Here is a 20,107-nt window from a genome sequence, read left to right on the forward strand (position 1 = left end):
GTCAGCACAGCCCGACGTGGGGCTCGAACTAACGAACCATGAGATCGTGACCTGAGCTGAAGTCAGACGCCCAACCAAACTGAGCCACCCAGGTGCCCCGATTCCTAGGTTTAAGAATGAGTGTCTAATAAATATCTGCTGAATGCATGTACTTATGCTCCTGGGATAAATGTTTGATGAGTGGTGCTCAGAGCAGCCCATAGTTCCAGACAAGAAACTCGCCAGGCTGAGTCATTCAGTAAGCTGCAAACATGTTTGCAATCTATTTCCTTATCTGGGTATGAGAATTAGGAATAAAGGAATCTCAGTTTGAAGTGTAGTGAATAAACGTGCATTTTGTGGCTTCTTGTAATTTAATTATGCATCTTAAAAATTATTTCTATTTATGATTCTTCCCCTTGATTTTCTATAAAGGAGTTTTGGCTGCAAGTAACAAAATAGCATCAATAATGAGGAAAGAATCACACCAAAAGAAAGAAAAAACAAAGAAAAAGTTCAAGATAGAATGGTTTCAGATTTGGTTAATTTTGTAAACCAGTGATGTCATCTGGGGCAAGGTTTTTTCCATCTTTCTGTTCTCATGCCTCCTACTAGTGTAGTACCCCCGGGCTGAGTCTCTTTTTAATTGCAAAATGGCTGTTACAGATTCATCGCTTTGTTGAAAATGTCACAGTGTTTAGTGGGAGAAACAGAATCATTTCTTCTTTGGTGACTCTATTTAGGCGTGAAGAAGCATTTTCCAGGAGCCCCTAGGAGACTTCCTATGTCTTATTAGTTGAAACTGGATTATGTGCTTGCCTCTACACCAATAGATGGAAGTAAGAATACTACTACTATGTTTCTTAGTTCTGGACGAATTCTGGTCACACGGGGTGAGCAGATGGATATTAGGACAAAACTGAGGCTTTTCAGTGTGTTAGAAATGTCTACTAGTAAAGCAGCCAACAGTGGGGCTCAGATTCAAGCATTACTGGCCCTTCTCAAAACCAATGGCGCTTCTCAAAAAGGTGAATAGTGTTCTCCCTTCTCAAGTTGGTTTTCAGAGGATTGCGGAGGCCAATGCATATCCTGAGTCAGGGGGATACTATCCAGATGATCAGTGGCTGGAATCCTCTGCCAGAACATTTTAATTGTCTTAATGACCATACATTACATATATTGTTTGCATTAAAATATTGGCTATGACTAAGCTTAAAGTTCTCTAAGTCACCTTTTTAAGTAATAAATTTTAGACTAGATAACTTCCTAAGCCAATTTGTAAATGAGGGAGATCTTACACTCAGTTATCCTCACCTCTCTGTTTCTTTCACTTAACCTTCTTAATCTGTCTTCTATCCTTCCTCCAGAGGCCCAAAGCTATGTCAGAATCTGTTTATTGGAAATTTTCTGTTGCCAGTCAGTTATGCTGGAGGGTGAATTTGAACATGTGTGCCTCCATCTGAATTATGTGATTTAAAAATTTATCTTTATGTGATTTAAAAATTTAATTAATCCTAAAAAGGATGTTTTGTTTTTATGTGCCAAAAATTGTAGATAGTAGCTAAGAGTGGGTACAATAATTTAAGAGAATTTAGGAATTTTCTGGCACCCCAAGCGACTCATTGTAAGTTAAAACGTGTTGAAAACCTATTTCAATTAACCAGGTAAAATCTGTGTTTGTGTGCACGCACATGTGCACGTGTATGTGTGTGTTGGAAATAGAATGGAGGAAACAGTTTTGAGATGCATGTTTTATATTGTGATCCTAATTAGTTTCATATATGCTATTTCCATCAGTTTATAGAAATTTTACTTTAAATGCATAGACAAAGTAATTAAGCTGAATATATAAGAAAAAATATATATAGTATAGTATATATAGTATGGTGTTTTTAAGCCACTTGGAAATAATTTTGTTTCTTGTCAACTGCTTCTAAAAAATACTTCTCAAGGATTATAAAAAAGCAATGTCATTAAAATATTTCCACTCTTCATTTCTTTCTTTTTAAAGTCTGTTTCAACCTATATCATCTGCTTAGTTGAGCTGAATGCTACACATAAAACAGCCAAAGTCACCAAAGGGTTCAGATTTGCCTAGTGAATTTTGTGTAAACATTAAAAAAAGAACAAAAACTGAAACTCTGGTAATGTAAGATATCTGACATGTATTCTGCCTCACTAACTACATTATATTTTTTTCTACATTTCCTTTGGATAGACTGATAAGAAAACTACTTGTCTCTAATCTTTCGAGAAGGAATACGAAGTTGAGTGAAGTTTTCAACAGAATAAATTATAATTTCTGAGAATAAATAATGACTTCTTTATCAAGCCAATTTATAAGAAGTTAAAAGACATACATTATATACAGAATTTTAGCTAAAAGATTAATTTGGCACAAGAATCCTTTGTGAAGTCTTCCGCAACTCAGCTCTATCGAGCATAGTATAAGCCCTTCCCGATTGGGGTTCCACGAAATATATACAGGGTTCATACATCTATTTTACTTACCACAGTGCACTATATTTATTTCAGTGTTTTCCTCCACTTCAAACCTTTGAAACTCAAGGAGCGTTTCTTTTTTTCTTTTTTCTTGCTTTCTTAGAGTGAGAGAGAGAGAGCAGGAGAGGAGGCAGAGGGAGAGAGATAATCTTAAGCAGTCTCCACAGGTGACCCAGGGACCATCTCTAAATCATCTCTGAGTGTTCAATACTCATCCAAGTACCCAGCTTACACTAGGTGCTCAATTCCCATTAAAAAATGCATCACTTAGGGCACCTGGGTGGCTCAGTCGGTTAAGTGTCCAACCCTTGGTTTCTGCTGGGGTCATAAATCCAGAGTGGTGGGTCCAGCCCCACATCAGGCTCCATACTTGGCATGGAGCCTGTTTGGGATTCTCTCTCTCCCTCTGTTTCTCTCCCCTGCGCATGCTCTCTCAATCTCTCCTTCTAAAAATAAAAATTAAATTAAATTCAATTATTAAATTAAATTAAAAATTAAAAAAAAAGAGACGCATCACTCATGTTTGGCTCCTTACTTTGTTTTTTTATATATATAATTTATTGTCAAGCTAACATATAGTGTACAGTGTGCTCTTGGCTTGGGGAGTAGATTCCCGTGATACATCACTTACATACAATAGCCACTCCTCATCCTAACAAGTGCCTTTCTCATTGCCCATCACTCATTTTCCCCACTCCCTTTCCCCTCTACCCCCATCAACCCTCAGTTTGTTCTCTGTATTTAAGAGTCTCTTATGGTTTGCCTCCCTCTCTGTTTTTAGCTACTTTTTTTTCCCTTCCCTTCCCCCATGGTCTTCTGTTAAGTTTCTCAAATTCCACATATGAGTGAAAACATATGATATCTGTCTTTCTCTGATTGACTTATTTCACGTAGCAGAATACCTCCAGTTCCATCCACATTGTTGCAAATGGCAGGATTCCATTCTTTCTCATTGCTGAGGAGTATTCCATTGTATACATACACACACACACACACACACACACACACACACACACATATATATATATATATATATACCACATCTTCTTTATCCATTCATCAGTGGGCATTTGGGCTCTTTCCACAATTTGGCTATTGTTGATAGTGCTGCTATAAACATTGGGGTGCCCCTATGAATCAGCACTCCTGTATTCTCTGAGAAATTCCTAGTAGTGCTATTGCTGGGTTGTAGGGTAACCCTATTTTTAATTTTTTGAGGAAGCTCCACACTGTTTTCCAGAGCGGCTGCACCAGGTTGCATTCCCACCAACAGTGCAAGAGGCTTCCCATTTCTCCACATCTTCACCAACATCTGTTGTTTCCTGAGTTGTTCATTTTAGCCACTCTGACTGGTTTGAGGTGGTATCTCAATGTGGTTTTGATGTGTATTTCCCTTATGATGAGAAATATTGAACATCTTTTCATGTGTCTGTTAGCCATTTGCATGTCTTCTTTGGAAAAGTGTCTATTCGTGTCTTCTGCTCATTTCTTCACTGGATTATTTATTTTTTCGGTTTTGAGTTTGGTAAGTTCTTTATAGAGTTGGATAGTAACCCTTTATCTGATATGTCATTTACAAACACATTCTCCCATTCAATCGGTTGCCTTTTAGTCTTGTTGATTGTTTCCTTTCTTATGCAGAAGCTTTTTATCTTGATGAGGTCCCAATAGTTCATTTTTGCTCTTATTTCCCTTGCCTCTGGAGACATGTCAAGTAAGAAGTTGCTGTGGCCAAGGTCAAAGAGGTTACTTCCTGTTTTCTCCTGGAGGATTTTGATGGTTTCCTATCTCACATTTAGGTCTTTCCTCCATTTTGAGTTTATTTTTGTCTATGTTGTAAGAAAGTGGTCCAGTTTCATTCTTCTGCATGTTGCTGTCCAGTTTTCCCAGCACCATTTGCTGAAGAGACTGCCTTTTTTCCATTGGATACTCTTTCCTGCTTTGTTGAAGATTAGTTGGCCATAAACCATAAAAGACTTTTATTTTTTTTTTATTTTTATTTTTTTTATAAATTGTGATTTTTGCATTTTTATTTTATTTTTTTTTTCAACGTTTTTTTTTTTTTTTTTATTTATTTTTTGGGACAGAGAGAGACAGAGCATGAACGGGGGAGGGGCAGAGAGAGAGGGAGACACAGAATCAGAAACAGGCTCCAGGCTCCGAGCCATCAGCCCAGAGCCTGACGCGGGGCTCGAACTCACGGACCGCGAGATCGTGACCTGGCTGAAGTCGGACGCTTAACCGACTGCGCCACCCAGGCGCCCCCATAAAAGACTTTTAAATACAGAGAACAAACTGAGGGTTGCTGGAGGGGAATGGGGGTGGGGATGGTTTAAATGGGCGATGGGCATTAAGAATGGCGCTTTTCAGGATGAGCACTGGGTGTCATACGTAAGAGATGAATCACTGGGTTCTACTCCTAAAGCCAAGACTACACTGTATATTAACTAACTTGAATTTAAATTGAAAAAAAAAAATGCACTGACTGATAACAATAGTTGCCAATTGCTCCCACACATAGGCTTCTCTCTTCAATGTCTGTGCTCTTCTACTCCCTCTAGGATTAGGATGTTCCTCAAGACTGTCTTTGTTCCCAATCCGTATCTGCCAATTGTACTTATCAAGGCAATACTTAACTTGATGAGATATTCGTAAACTGATATTACATGAAAACAATGTAGTGCACTGTTAAGTGTGGATGAATAAGGGTTGCTAAAATAAGTCTGAGGATTTGGTGTTGGAGAGATAACTAAAAACTAGGATGGAATTATAAAGATTAATGAAGGATTATAACCAAGTCCTGAGTTGTAATCAAGTTTGGAATCCAGATTGTTTCACCTGACTTTTCAAGCTCTCATTAAACTGGAAAGAGTGGAGGGAGGAGGTCCAAAAGGAGGAATGGAAGGTTGCAAACAGAAATCTGTGAAGAAAGTGAAAAAAGAAAAAAACAAAAAAGAAGCAAATTGGAACTAAAATGATGTATTTGGGATGTGATTCATGTAAGAGAGACAATGTAAAACTTTAATTAAATCCAGAGAAAACGACATATTTCTGCATCTCTATATCAAATATTCACCAATAAATGCACATGTATGTTTTCAAAGTTAAAACTAAAATGTTTAAGAATTGTCTGTATCATTTTTATTGGATGCACTGTAAAACTAACTTTTATACCTACCACTGATTTTCTTATTGTATTCGTATTTATGTGTATGTATTTATTTCTGGCTTAGAATGACTGATTAGTGTTTTTTCAGTAGGCTCCACACTCAATGTGGGGCTCAAACTCACAACTCTGAGAATAAGCGTCTCAGGCTCTTTCTACTGAGCCAGCCAGGCACCCTAATAACAGATTAGTTTTATTTTAAAGGGTCCAATGTTGCTGCAAAACAACTCAGGCAAAAATAGTTTATGATGAAACAATTTAAGAATCAGTTGACCTGCGTCTTAGAACCTTTCATCCTATTCTTTTCATTGCATATGCATTTATTCTTGTCATTATATATTCATGTAAATAAAGTTTAAATTTAAATTTGAAATATGTGAGGTACTCTTTACAAATTTGGCTTTAACAGTATAAAATCATCAAGATTTATCAGTTTCTTATTTGTTAATTTTGAAAAATATTACATAAATAATATAATTGAAAATGCTTATTTGGAAAACATGTAGTAAAACAGCCGAGTCTTCCAAAAAATAAAAGGGGAGAAAATTGATTCAGAAGAAGAAATGGAAGAACTACAAAGAAAACATGCTTCCTGTGTCATTTTCGAATTCTCAGAGTAGAATGCATTTGTGTCTAGTTGGGTAGAGAATTGTGCAGACTTTCATGATTTTTTCTAATTTGCAAATCTGTGTTAACCAACTTTTATGTGATTTAGTAAAGAAAGAATAGCCCAGTTCCAAGCTTAGTTTTATTGTGAGTCCCCTTTGAGATAGCTCCCATTTTCGAGTATTTACTCTAAGTCAGGCACTATAAGTAACCCATTTAATCCTTCTAACAATCCTTCCAGATAAATAATGTCATCATTTTCTACATGAGAATTAGAGGCTTGGAAAGAGGCAAAACACACAATCAATGGCCGAATAGGGATGTGAGCTAACCTCTGCCTGATAACAAAGCCTGCCTATTTCACCACACCCCAAACTGTCTCATTTCATCTGTTCAGGTCTCAATATCATCTTCTATAAAACTGTGGGTAAAATCATCTGCCTTCCCCAGAGTAGGTCAAATGAAATGAAAGATGAAAAAAAAAATTCTTGGTGTTTTGCAAATGTCAGGTAATGTTTATTATGATTATGATCTCTCAAAGAAAGCTGGAAAACAGTTGGAGAAAACAGAGTGGACGGGCTTGTCTTAGCGTGTTTATCTCTCAGTCTTGGCTAGTGCTTCCAATCTGCCCTGGCTTGTCACTCCTATGCTCCCAGCAAAGGGCTCTGTTGGGCTGGACCCTGCATTTTTTCTGCTACCTATCAATGGCTCAGGGAGTTGTCAGATTAACTCCCCCAACAACTTCCTTTCATAACAAGGAAGAACTGGAGGTTGTGTAAGTCCCAGTTTCCTTTTTTTTTTTTTAAGTTTATTTATTTATTTTGAGAGAGAGAGAGTGCTCAAGCAAGCATGAGTGGGGGAGGGGTGGAGAGAAAGAGAATCTCAAGCAGACTCCACATTACCTGCACAGAGTCCAATGTGGGGCTCAATCTCATGAACCATGAGACTATGCTCTGAGCCGAAACCAAGAATCTGATGCTTAAACAACTGAGCCACCCAGGCACCGCCTCCCCGCCAAGTTCCCTTTTTAACAGGAGTCAGTGACCAGCTTTCAGCAAGGGTGGCTGCTCCCGATGAAAAGAAATGATAAAACGAACACTGCAGAGAGTTATTTTACTGTCAGTTGAGTAAAAGTTATGAATACTAATTTTAGAGTACATTTGAACACATGCCTGGCTTTATTAAAATGTGCCCTCAATGATGACATCTTTGTAATCTTCCTAAAAACACAAACAAAAACAAAAATCCCCCCTCAAATTACTTAGGAAACAAAAAATCCTGAGAGATGACAAAAATTTAGTGTCTTTTTAAATGCAGTTTAATAAATCAGGTTTTAAAAATTTGTCACTGAAATAAATGGTTCTTGATTATATCAGCAGAAAAAAAAAAAAAACAAAACAAACAAACAAAGAAAACAACCATCCAGGGATTACAAGTTAAAATGAATGGCCAGATAGAAGTGGCGTGGGGGTAATTATAATTGAGATTTTACTGAACAGGGTTTAAGACGATGTACCCCAGGAGTGAGTTTCAGGGCAGACAGTGTGAACAATATAGTGTTTAGGTGATAGTATTATGTAAAGTATTTTCGGTAGCATGTCCTTTCAGAAACTCGTCATTATTTTTTTGAACATAATGTGTTAGTTTTGACTTGACACCTCAGGAAGCAGAGGGGCTAGAAGGCGGCGAAGGGAGGGTTAAGATATATATTAAATAAATAATAAAAAACAGAAAAGAGAACTGTTCAAATTCCCATCCTTGGGGGCCTGATTTCACGGTATCAACAGATGGTGTTTCTTCTAGTTTCCCACCGTGTCCTAAATGGGAAAGTTTTCAAAATACTTAGCTGAAAAAAAAATCGGAGTTTTCCATCTGAAATTCAAGTCAAATCACCAAAGAAAATAGAAACAATATTTACAGGTGAACTTTTTTTATGTGCTTGACACATGAGGACTGTGATACGATTGTGAAAGAAAATGCTCTACTTGTCAAATTCTCAAATGGCAATGTTCTGTCAGATTTTAGTGGGAGCACATGTCAGTGATCAGACACGCTTAGGAATTTGTATTTTTGTTTTATTTTGGTGATTCACAGTGCATGAGAAGCTGTGCTGTAAAGAAATCAGTCTAGCTTTGTTAGTACCGCTATTTTCTATTTTATTTCCCTATAGTACACTTAAAAAAATTTTCTAAATAAAACACTAAATAACAGCTTCCTGAATACCTACAGATATGGTTGTCATGCATTGGAACTCATTCATCGTATCTCTCCCTGCATTCTTCCCTGTAGGTGCTATATGGCAGGGAATGCCTTCTATCTCCTCATATATGTTTGCCACCTAGTACAGTGCCTAGCATATAATAGATGCTCAAGGAATATCTGTTGAATGGACTTGAACAAGGCAGGGTATTCCTTGATTGATATTTAGTCAGGCATGTGGTCCTAATAATGAAATATTCACACTTCACGCACACGCACATGCATACTCACACGTGGAGCTCATATTTTAATCACAGGTTGGAGTTTACACAATAGTTTAAGGTGTATTATCAGCTTTTATGTCCATAAACATCTGTGAAAGAATGCAGAGAAGATGGCTAGCTGCGCACGAAATTTCTATTTCTTCATTTGTAACATAAAGTAGTTGCTGAAAAGTGACTATCTACACAGGACCCCCTTCGCTCTCATTTGGCTGGGACTATTTTTCAATAGTTACCCTGATGAAATAAAAACAGCTATTTCTACTCTAGTATGTTATAGAAGGTGAAATGTGGAAAAGTTAAATGACTTAATTAAAGTCAATTCATGAAAAACCCGTTTCCAACCCAGGTCTTTTCAATACAAAGGCTGTGCTCCTTTGAATAGTCTATGCTGCCTCCCAGCTAAACAACTAACTGGTGTTGGCTAGGCAGGGTTACTGGTAGAGGAGCCCCTTCTTTCTGATGTCTTGAACTTAGTATCTTGCATTCATGAAGTTGATTTGACAACTCAACATGAGAATAGTAATTTTAATAATGATAATAATAAAGGGGCGCCTGGGTGGCTCAGTCAGTTAAGTGTCTGACTTTGGGTCAGGTCATGATCTCACAGTTTGTGGGTCTGAGCCCTGTGTCAGGCTCTGTGCTGACAGCTCAGAGCCTGGAGCCTGCTTGGGATTCTGTGGCTCCCTCTCTCTCTGCCCCTCCCCCACTTGAGCGCGCATGCGTGAGCATGCTCTCTCTCTCTCTCTCTCTCTCTCTCAAAAATAAGTAAACATTAAAAAATAATAATACCATCATGTATTTTTAGTGGTTTATAGTTGATCAGGTGTTTTCTTATATTTAAGCTTCATAATAACTATACATGGTATATAGAAGATTTTTCCTATCTCTGTGTTATATGTAATCAAATGAATCTTAACTAAATATTTTTGTTGCAAATTTTATTATTCAGTTTAGGAGAATGATGACTCCAGCAAGAAGGTCCTTACGAGGGAAAGGAAGAAGTAAAGAGAGAGTCTCAGTAGAATACCTGACATCATTGAGTGTTTGAGGCAACATTTGAGGATATAGCCAGCAAAGTGAAAAATAATTAAAACTTTAGGGAAAAAGAAAATACTGTGAAAGAAAGAAAATGGAATAAGAATTACCCTACTTGGCTCTCTAGAGCAAAATATTTACCTAGCCATAATCGTGTATGTACTATTTATTCATTCAACTAGATATAGTGATAAAACCAAATAGGGCCTGTGAGATAGAAAGGTGAGGCTGAGTTGTAAGAAGTCTAAATCTTCCCAGCAGGAACTCTATGGATAATGTTTGAAATCAAACAATCAGAAAACATCAGTCTGTGCATGTTGCTTGTATGAAGAGAAACAGCTGCCAGAGGAAACCAGTGGGAAGGGTTAAACCTTGTTGCCTCTGACGTGGTGCAACTTATGAATGGGAAGCAGGGTTTAGATTCTCAGTATACATCTCTGTAATACTGGAACTTTTAATCACACATATATATCACTCGAAGTAGAAATAACATTTATTTTAAGTGATTTAAGAAATGAGAAATACTTAATACTAGTCAGAATGATATATATTTATAGATCTGGCATCCACTTCTTCTCCCAGGAGGACAGGTGGTACAGTTGGCTTCGATCCCATGGCTGGGGCTAGAAGTGGTAAAAGCAGTTCTTATACAGAAATGCAGACATACAGGGACTAGGCTGTAGGGAGTCATGAAGAGATGCTGAGAGAACATTCAGCAGTGACTTTCATAGTCTAAGCAACAGAGCTTAAGCCTCGACTAAACAATAGAATCAGTGAGCATGGGAAGGACTCTAGTTTCAAAGGCAGAAACAACAGACTTACAGATGGACTGGATATTGACTCTGAGAAAAAGAGGGGAATCAACAAGGACTTTACAGTTTGGATCTGTATAACATAAATAATTTAATTGCCATTTATGGAGAAGACTGTATGAGGAACATATCTGGGGGATTAAAACCAGCAGTTCTGCATTGGACATGAGAAACGTGCTGGACCTAACAAACATCTCAGCGGAAATGTCAAGTAAGTCTTTAGACATAGGAGTCTGGAATTTGGGAATAGTTCTAAGATAGAGATACAGACTGGAGAGTCAGTGTATAGATGGCATGTAAAGCCATGAATGAATGAGGTCACCTAAGGAGTGAGCATAGAGAGTAAAGATATACTGTCTGAGGGTGGAGTCTTAGTCACTCTGAAGTTTAGAGGTAGGGATGGTGAGAAGGATCTAGCACAGGAGACAAAGTAATGGCTTAGTGGTACATGGGACATAACAGAAAAACGGGCCCCAGTTTCTGAGGACTACAGGCAATTTAGCCCTCCGTGGATAGACAGATTTCAGACTGCCTCCCAAGAAAAAGAGTGCTAATTTATCCTAGTTTCTAATTTTTAAAAAGTGTGCTATACTATATATATATATCTCTTGTAGAAATAAGGACTTGTAATATTTTCTAATAATGTAAAGTAGACAAAGTGTAACTTATATGTGTATCTTTATGCTTGTTCTCTGTTATTTTACAAGAATAAAAGGAAAACAAAACAGGTTTCAAGAAACATTAATATATTACGCACACCATTACTTGACTGTCAGGCTACTTTCTTTGAATTTTGTTAACTTATATCTTCTACGTTAGCTCAAGTTTAAATATTCTTTTTGTCACTTAATTATTCGCTACTCAGCGCTTTGCAAACGACTTCAGCGTATTTTGTTAGCAATAACTGCCTTTGGCTCCTTTGCCAAGTAGTTGATATCCAGATGCTCGTAAGCACAATGATGTGTTGGCATAAACTAATTATCTGCCATGTGCAACTATTTATACATCCTCACTACATTGGTAAGATATGAAAGCGATTTACAATTCACTTTAAATAGCCACATGCACCTGCAGGCAGTTCAATAATACAGAAATGAATGATAAAGATAGGTTAGGCGTCTTTGTTCTTTATGGCTTTAAGAGTTCAAACGATTATGAACAGAACATTTCCTCTCACTTTGCAGCATTGCAAACACTGTGACAACTTTCTTTGTAAATTCTTGAATTGATTCTGGAGTGTTGTTCTTTGGAAGCAAAGAAACCAGAGTTCTACCTCTCATAAAATTCAGGCAGATGAGTTTGTTATATTATTATCATTTTTTAATTTGGGAGAAGTGGGAAAAAATGTGAGATTGGTGATTTGATGGTCAAACTGAGAAAAGCAAGTGGAAGAACATGGCTTCTGAATTCACTTCATAGGACTGAGTTTGAATCCTGTGGCTGTATGGCCAGCATACCTCTGAGGCACTGCAGGCATGGTACTTGGGCCCATGCTTTTTAAAATTTTTAAATTTTTTCTTTTTAGTGATTCACAAAATATTTTGATTTTAGTTTCTCTTAAAAATATTTTTAATGTTTATTTATTTTTGAGAGACAGAGAGAGGCAGAGCACAAGCAGGGGAGGGGCAGAGAGAGAGAGGGAGACACAGAATCCGAAGCAGGCTCCAGGCTTTGAGCTGTCAGCACAGAGCCCGATGCAAGGCTCAAACCCACAAATTGTGAGATCATGACCTGAGCCAAAGTTGAATGCTTAACAGACTGAGTCACCCAGGCACCCCGATTTTAGTTTTTCTTAAAAACAGAAATAAAAGCAGACCTAGCCTGGATAATAAGTCTTTATACTTAGGCAATTAACAAAATATTGCTTTTATTTTATATCTATCTGTCTATCTATCTATCTATCTATCTATCTATCTATCTGTCATTTATTTACAGAGGAAGGGGTCCACAAAGGTAAAACAGCCTGGGGCTTATGAAGTTATAATATGTATCTGAGTGGCTCTATCACCGTGAATGAATAGCTTAACCAGGTTGAACCTTATTCTCCTAATCTTTAAGGCAGAGCTAACATCTGAGAGGGCTATTACAAGAAACTGGTGAGATGCTATATATAAAGTTCTTCATATAGTGTCATGCACAGTGTTGATGCTCAGTATGTGTGAAATAGTATTGTTTTAGTAAAAACGGGGCATTTGCCTCCATAGTAAAATGGCTAAAGAGCTCCATTTCTCTGTCTCCATTTCTTCCTTTTAACACTACATTGCTGCTGGATGAAGCTGATTGAGAGGGTAGGTAAACTCAATCAGAAGAGTTCTTTATAAAGATAACTGATGGCATTAAACTGAAATGTCTTGTGCTACACAATCAGGTTCCTTAGCTTATACGAAGCCCATGTACTTTATGAACTGTGTGTCAATTTACATTAATTTTTTGATGATTGATAAATGAGTGAAAAACTAAATTTTTGACCAAATTCCTAAAAAAGCGACTACAGACAATTTATTTTAATTTGAAAAAGGATTGTGTATAAACCTTACATCTACCATATGAAGTATGCTAGCATTCTTGTGAAAAGTAATTGAAGAAAATAAAATCATAGTATATCTTTCCTTCCCTGGCAGCCAGAGTTTGGGCCAAATAGAAAAAAACCGAAACATTCCTAATTTTATTTGCTGCTTTTTTGATAAAAAGATGATGGAAAGTGAAGGGAAAGAGTGACCTGAACATTAATCTTCTCCAAATAGACTCTGATATAAATGTCAATCTGCACATGGGGACAATGTAGACCTCAAGGTCAGATGGTTTAAGACTCTGTGTAGTTTTCTGTTCCTGCAATTTCTGTTCCTGTTTCTAACCTTCCCAATTCTGGTTACTAACTCATTAATCATGCATTCCTCCAAGTAGAGAATCTAATACTCATAGTATCAAATGGTTTCTTGGCCAGCAGCTTAGACTTACTAACTTTTCATCGTTTTCTTGAGCTCTGATTTGTGGCTATAAATCTGTTATCTTTCGATTTCAATCCTACTCATGCTAGCATGTGCCATGGTGAGGCTTCTTTGGGGAAAGATACTAAGACTTAAAATATCTTTGGCTCTGACTTATGTACCAACCACCATGTTCAAGAGTTGCTTTCCATATTATCCGCAAGTGTTCTAGAAATAAAACACCTTTTCTGCCCCAAACTCTCCTACTTATGTTGTAAGTTTCTTTCCCCAGGGAAGCCCTGTGCAAATTTAAGAGCCTAGGCTCAGATGTGAGTAAGCCTTCCCTTTCTGTACCCACTCCAGCCAACTTGTGTCACTATTGCTACCTTTAGCCCTATGCCAACTATAAAGCCCTGGCAACATTTTCTTAAACACCAGCTGCTCACTCCTTGTTTTCTCATTTTCGAACTCTACAGTTCCTTTGAACAGTTCCAAATTACTCAAGTGTGCCAAAACCAGTTCAGTCCTTCAGTGAATGTCAGGTTTTCTAGGTAAACATCAGTAACCACCTCTGGTTAGAGGCAATCCCCACCCTGCAACCTCTCTGGCAGATGTTAGTCACAGTGAAAACAAATCTTAGGCCAAAATCTGCCTGCCCTATAAAAGACATTTATTAACAAGCAGACATAATCACAGAACTTTTTAAGCTTAATTAAGAAAGGTTTGTTCTTCTGCCCTCTCAGGTTCACAGATGAGCATCGTCCATGAAAAACACTCAACTCTGAGTAAGGCACAAGAGGTTCTAATGGCAGGATATGCAGGCTTTGTAACTGGAACCAGTGGCAAAATGTCTCTGGATAAAACATCCTAAAGATGGAGTGTTGCACTCTGGGTGTTGATTGTTATTGAGTTCAGTTTTCTCATACTTTATTCATGCAAGGATCTTAAACTCCTCTTTACTTTTCATATATACCAAATCCCATTACTATTACCAACAAAAGGTTATTTCCTATAGGTCTCATGTAAATTAATTAACCCAAAGGGGTTGATTGATAGTGAGACATTTCTTAGGCTAATTAACTCTCTCTAGACTGTTAGTTAAATTTAATTTGTCCATACACATATGTCATACTACTTATACTGAAATATTTAAAGTTAATCACACCCAGAAAATAAAGCAAACAAACTAGCTGGTGAGAGGATTCTTCAGTAATGTCCTCCATGACTTAATAAATAAAGTCAATGGAATTTGAGGTTATTCAGCTTTACAGATCAGACATACTCCTAGGTAGAAGAGGTTAGTAGAATAGGTATAGGTTTCTTGCAACACTTAAGTCTATGATTCTCTAAAGTCAGTGTTTTTCTTTATCCATTAGGCTTTGTCAGCCTTTTCTAGGATTGTGCTATTTTATGGGCCAGACCCTTTTTCACCGTTACATAAAACCCTAAGAAAAGACAAAGGAACAGAATAAACAACAACAACAAAAAATAGGAACAGAGCTAGGGAGACACACAGTTCAAGACTGTGATTTGAGCTCCCAGAGGACAAAAAAGAACAAAATGGTAACTGATTCTTTAAAGAGAGGGGATATTAAAGAAGGATCCAAAGCCAGAGTCAGGTGTGAAGTAATAAAGTGGGATCCTGCTTACCAGAACCAAGTATTAGTTGGGAATTAATCTCAACCGAAGAACTCTATTACTTACTACAACTATAAGGACAGATCAGAATGGAACCCCAAGTAGGTTGACTTGAGGTCTGGTCATCAAATTCTAGTTCCAGGATATTCTACATTATTTTGCTCTAGTTATTTTCTGAGCCTAGGGTGGGATCCATCCTTGGGAGCCGTTAAATGACCTACAAAAATTTTACAGGAACAAAATAGCACCTCCTTGCTTTCCCCCCAAAGTTCTGTCGATTCTTAACTTTGTCTGCGTTAAGAATAGTTAGATCATTACACTAATATTTTCATGTAGTCATTCAATGTTCCTCCTGTATATTTGAAGGAAATCTCTCTCTCTATTGCTGCCTCCATGTTTTATTTAGATATCTATAACTTCCACCAAATAATGGTAGAAAAGTCAAAGCTCAAGAGTTCATATTCATCTGTAGAGAGACCAGCATACTAGAATTTGATTTTGAAAAGAATCAATTGTTTGACAATTGGCAGGAAATGATACCTGAATAAAGAATTCAATCTGCTCTTGTTTAATTCAACTTAGTTTTATCTCTGCTTTCAGGTACTTTGGTAAAACTTCAGTCCATGTGAATGATGGTTGTTGTTCTGTTGACTGCATTTGGTAAGTTAAATAGTAGAAATGTTTTAGGACAATTCTGTGACAAAAGAAAAACTGTGCTAAAACACCAGGACATTCCTACATTGAGTGTAGGTAACAATGCACAGCTGACATCAACACAAGTATTTATAGAATTATCAGGTAGGAAGATGTTTATCTGTACAAAACATATTTTTCCACCTCTCAGGCCAACTTGTTTCAGGATATGACTGATGGCTGGTATAATCATACAGAATATCAATGTTCATTTGACCTAGTCATCCATCCATATACCCATTTATCCATTTTTTCAACAAATTTTTATTGAGAACTCATTACTGTGCTATACAGAAGGGGACACAGAAATAAATCATTCCACTTGGGGAGATGGGTGAACGTATTTTGCCAATGTAGTGTGATAATTTGAGCAGAGGGTGGTATGGGCACAGAGGGGAAGGGCATGCACCAATACGGAGGATGTATACAGACCTTTTATTTTAGTTTTTTGGTACAAATCACACATTCTTTCATCAAACTGTTGAAGAGGCGGTGACTGTTTTTTTTCTGTTTTTAATTTAAAATAAGGCCTACCATAGTGCTTTACATTTTATAAATTATACGCAAAAATATTTTTCAATTCTTCTTTTGGAAAACAAAAAGATAACTACTTAATTATCCAAATCATTTTTTTGATACTGACTGAACAATATTTCCATAGGAGCTAGCTAGAAAGAAGCCTTTTAAATAGTAATTGTCAAAGGAAGATATAAAAGAACCATCTGTTTATGCAGTTCAATGAACAACTCTTTCACTTAGTTCACTTAGTTCAGAGGCTGGAAAATTTTTTGTCTTAAAGGATCAGATGGAAATGTTTCAGGCTTTGTGGGCACATGGATTCTATTGCAACTACTGGGTTCTGCCATTATAGCACAAAGGAGCTATTAGATAATACATAAATAAATGCGCGTGGCTATGACCCAGTAAACTTTCATACACAAAAGCAGGTGGCAGAACATATTTGTGCAACAGCTATTTACTGGCTCCTGTCTTAACTAACTAGTCCTATGGTAATTACTATAGTACTTATCATGCTATAAATGTGTGCATATACAGATATATAAATATTCCTTTAGTTATATATTTAAGTAGAAAACATTTCTCTGAACATACACTTGGATTTATAGGGATAAAGAACAGATGAACAGTTCATTTGACTCAAGACCTTAAGATATAGCAATAAGTGATTCGGAAGGATAATTATCATTTGTAATAAAATTCCTAAGAAAATTAGTCTCTTAGCAGATAAGGAGAATTTTTATAAAATAAGAATATATAAGTGATAAAAGGCATCTTATAGTTCATCCACTGCAACTCCTTCATGACAAAGATCTTAGAGAATAATTGTTGATTTTGCATCCACATGGTTCAGCTATAGGGCAGCTAATTAATCCTATATCCCAGCTAAATAAGAATGCATCATCCCATTCTAGGCAGAGAATACTAAGGCAAGGTTTATTGGAATTCTCTATTCTTGAACACTGGAAAACACATGTATATGGTCTTATCCTTTGAAGTCGAGAATCCATTGACCTCTATAATTACCAAACACCACTGGATAAGCAGAAACAGCCTTCCGTGTTGTGAACCAATACATTGTTAACTTTCTTATCGTTTTCTTTTGCGGGTCTACCTTGATCAAACTACTTTCCAGCACCTTGCTATCAATAACATGTACTTTCTTCTCATTTCTCATGACATGTCTTCAGCCATTAATTCTCCATAGACTCTATGAATGTGGCAACAATCCAAGTGACTGAATTGCAGTATTTATTTTCAGAGATATGAAAAAGTTTTTATTTATTTTTGAAGGGGAGAGAGAGAGAGAGAGAGAGAGAGAGAGAGAGAGACAGCATGACAGCATGAGCGGGGGAGGAGCAGAGAGAGAGGGAGACACAGAATTCGAAGCAGGCTCCAGGCTCTGAGCTGTCAGCACAGAGCCTCATGCAGGGCTCGAACTACTGAACTGTGAGATCATGACCTGAGCCGAAGTCGGACACTTAACCACCCAGGCACCCCTGAAATGTTTTAAAAGTAACATTACACATTTAAACCTATGTGTGCTATACATTCATTTATTCCTTCATTTTCTATTTATTGAGTGCGTACTCTAAGTCAGGCAGTGCACTAATTGCAGGGGATACAATGTTAAGTAAAAATAAGCATGGTCTCTGAACTCCTGTAACATATAGCATAGTTGGTTAACAGATGTTAATAATCACACACAATGATAAACAGAGACATGAAAGACAGAGACAAATCCCCAACAGAAAGTACATATAATAAAAGAATCTAATGGAGACTGGCGGGTAGAGGATATGTCAGGGAGACTTCTTGAGTAAGTGCTTCCTAATTTTTTATATGAAGGATGAACAGGTGTGTAGATGGGCCAGGAGCTTTCCAGCAGAGAGAACTTGTGCTACAATGCCTTATGGCAGGAGAAGAAATGACAGTAGGAAGCCAAGTACATTCCAGGAACTGAAAGGCTGGTGTTTATGGAGCAAAGAAAACAACGGTTCAAGGCCAGGCAGGAGTCAAGGCATCCAGGACAAAGGCCATGATAAGGATCTTCATCTTGACCTTACAAGAAATAGGAAATACCTAAAGGATTTTAAGTTTTGCAGTGATATGAACAGGTCTGTATTTTGGAAAGATCACTCAGACCACTGCATGGAGGCCAGCCTGGAACATCAACATGAATAAGGGGAGAACAGGAGCTACAGTGAACATTTATGAACTCTTTGACACATACTTGCATTAATTTATTAATTTATTCAATTATTTATCCATTCATTTATTCTTCTATTAACACTTACTGAACCCCTACAATATGAGAAGCGTGGTAAGGGATAGAAAAAAAAAAAAGAGACAAATCATAGTCCCATCTCTAGTCCCTCAAGAGCTTATTAAAAACTTATATAGTTTTCTTCTCACAATGTGAATGTTAAATTGTTATAGTGGTTTGTATTTGAATGATGTTGATGGACTATTTAAAAGCAGTTTGAACCTAGAAATTTTTGGTCCAGTGAGTTGTGTAATGACAATAGCATAATTCGTATTAAAATCCATGACTAACTAGCCTTTCCTACCTTGTTGAAAAAATCTGGGAAAATGGCTTTGAAATTTGCGCACTCTATATTTAGGTCAGAGTCAATTTCTTTTGTTTTTCTTTATGAAATAGAGACAGGGAAATATATTCCTAACATGAATTTCTATTCAGAACCAGTCTTCTTACCCATCTCTCTTCGACTTGAACATCTAGCACTTGCTGGACCAGTTAGATGTCTTTTTTCACCTTCTCTTTTTATCATTTTTCACTCCATTTATAGGACCTGTTGGATGTTTGGCAATGTGAGTTCCTGTTGGAATTTAATGAATACCACCACCCCTTTCTCCTGCCACCACCCCTCTCCCCCCAAACTCCCATTGCCACCACTTTCAATGTCTGGCCACCATGGGGATAATGAACTATTTTGAACTATTTGTCAAAAATAACCTCAGACTTTGTCTCAATCCCTCTGAGTGCTTAGATACAGAAAGACAGCAAAGGACCATTAAGAGATGGAAACAAATCACAGATATTACCAAAGATCAATTGGTTCAGACTTAAGCAAGTGACCATTTATATGCTGTGATTTCAAGATCTTTAAGAAAGTCTCCTCTGCCTGAAAATATTTTATGTGCCACTCCATCATTCCATAGTTGGTATTTTAAAAAGATACATAGGGGCACCTAAGTTGCTCAGTTGGTTAAGCATCCGACTCATGGTTTAGAATCAGGTCATGATCTCATGGTTCGTGGGATCAAGCCCCACATCAGGCTCTGCACTGACAGCATGAAGTCTGCTTGGGATTCTCTCTCTCTCTCTCTCTGCTCTTCCCCTGCTTGCTCGCTCTCTCTCTCTCTCAAAATAAATAAATGGACAATTCAAAAAGAAGAAGTAAAAAGACACACAACGAAATTTCCTTTTCATCTTTCAAAAGTCAGACCAAGTTATTTTGTGATTATATATCACCCCAAATTTTAGAGACTTAAAACAAATGTTTATTTGTAGTTCACACTATAATCCAATGAAGGTCAGCTAGGCCTTTGATCTTTGTTGTCCTCACTCAAGGTCCCACTTAGTGACCGACATATAGAGTTCTCACTGGCCACAAGCAGACAGTAGGGCAGGAGGCAGCACGGTGAATCTGACACTGGCTCATTCAGCCTCCATCTAGAAATGCCCCATGTCTCCTGCTTTTCATTGATCAGAGAAGCAAGTTT

This window comes from Panthera pardus, unplaced genomic scaffold (genome assembly GCF_024362965.1).
Source record: "Panthera pardus isolate Hobbes unplaced genomic scaffold, ASM2436296v1 HiC_scaffold_13, whole genome shotgun sequence".
NCBI classification, from domain to species: Eukaryota; Metazoa; Chordata; class Mammalia; order Carnivora; family Felidae; genus Panthera; species Panthera pardus.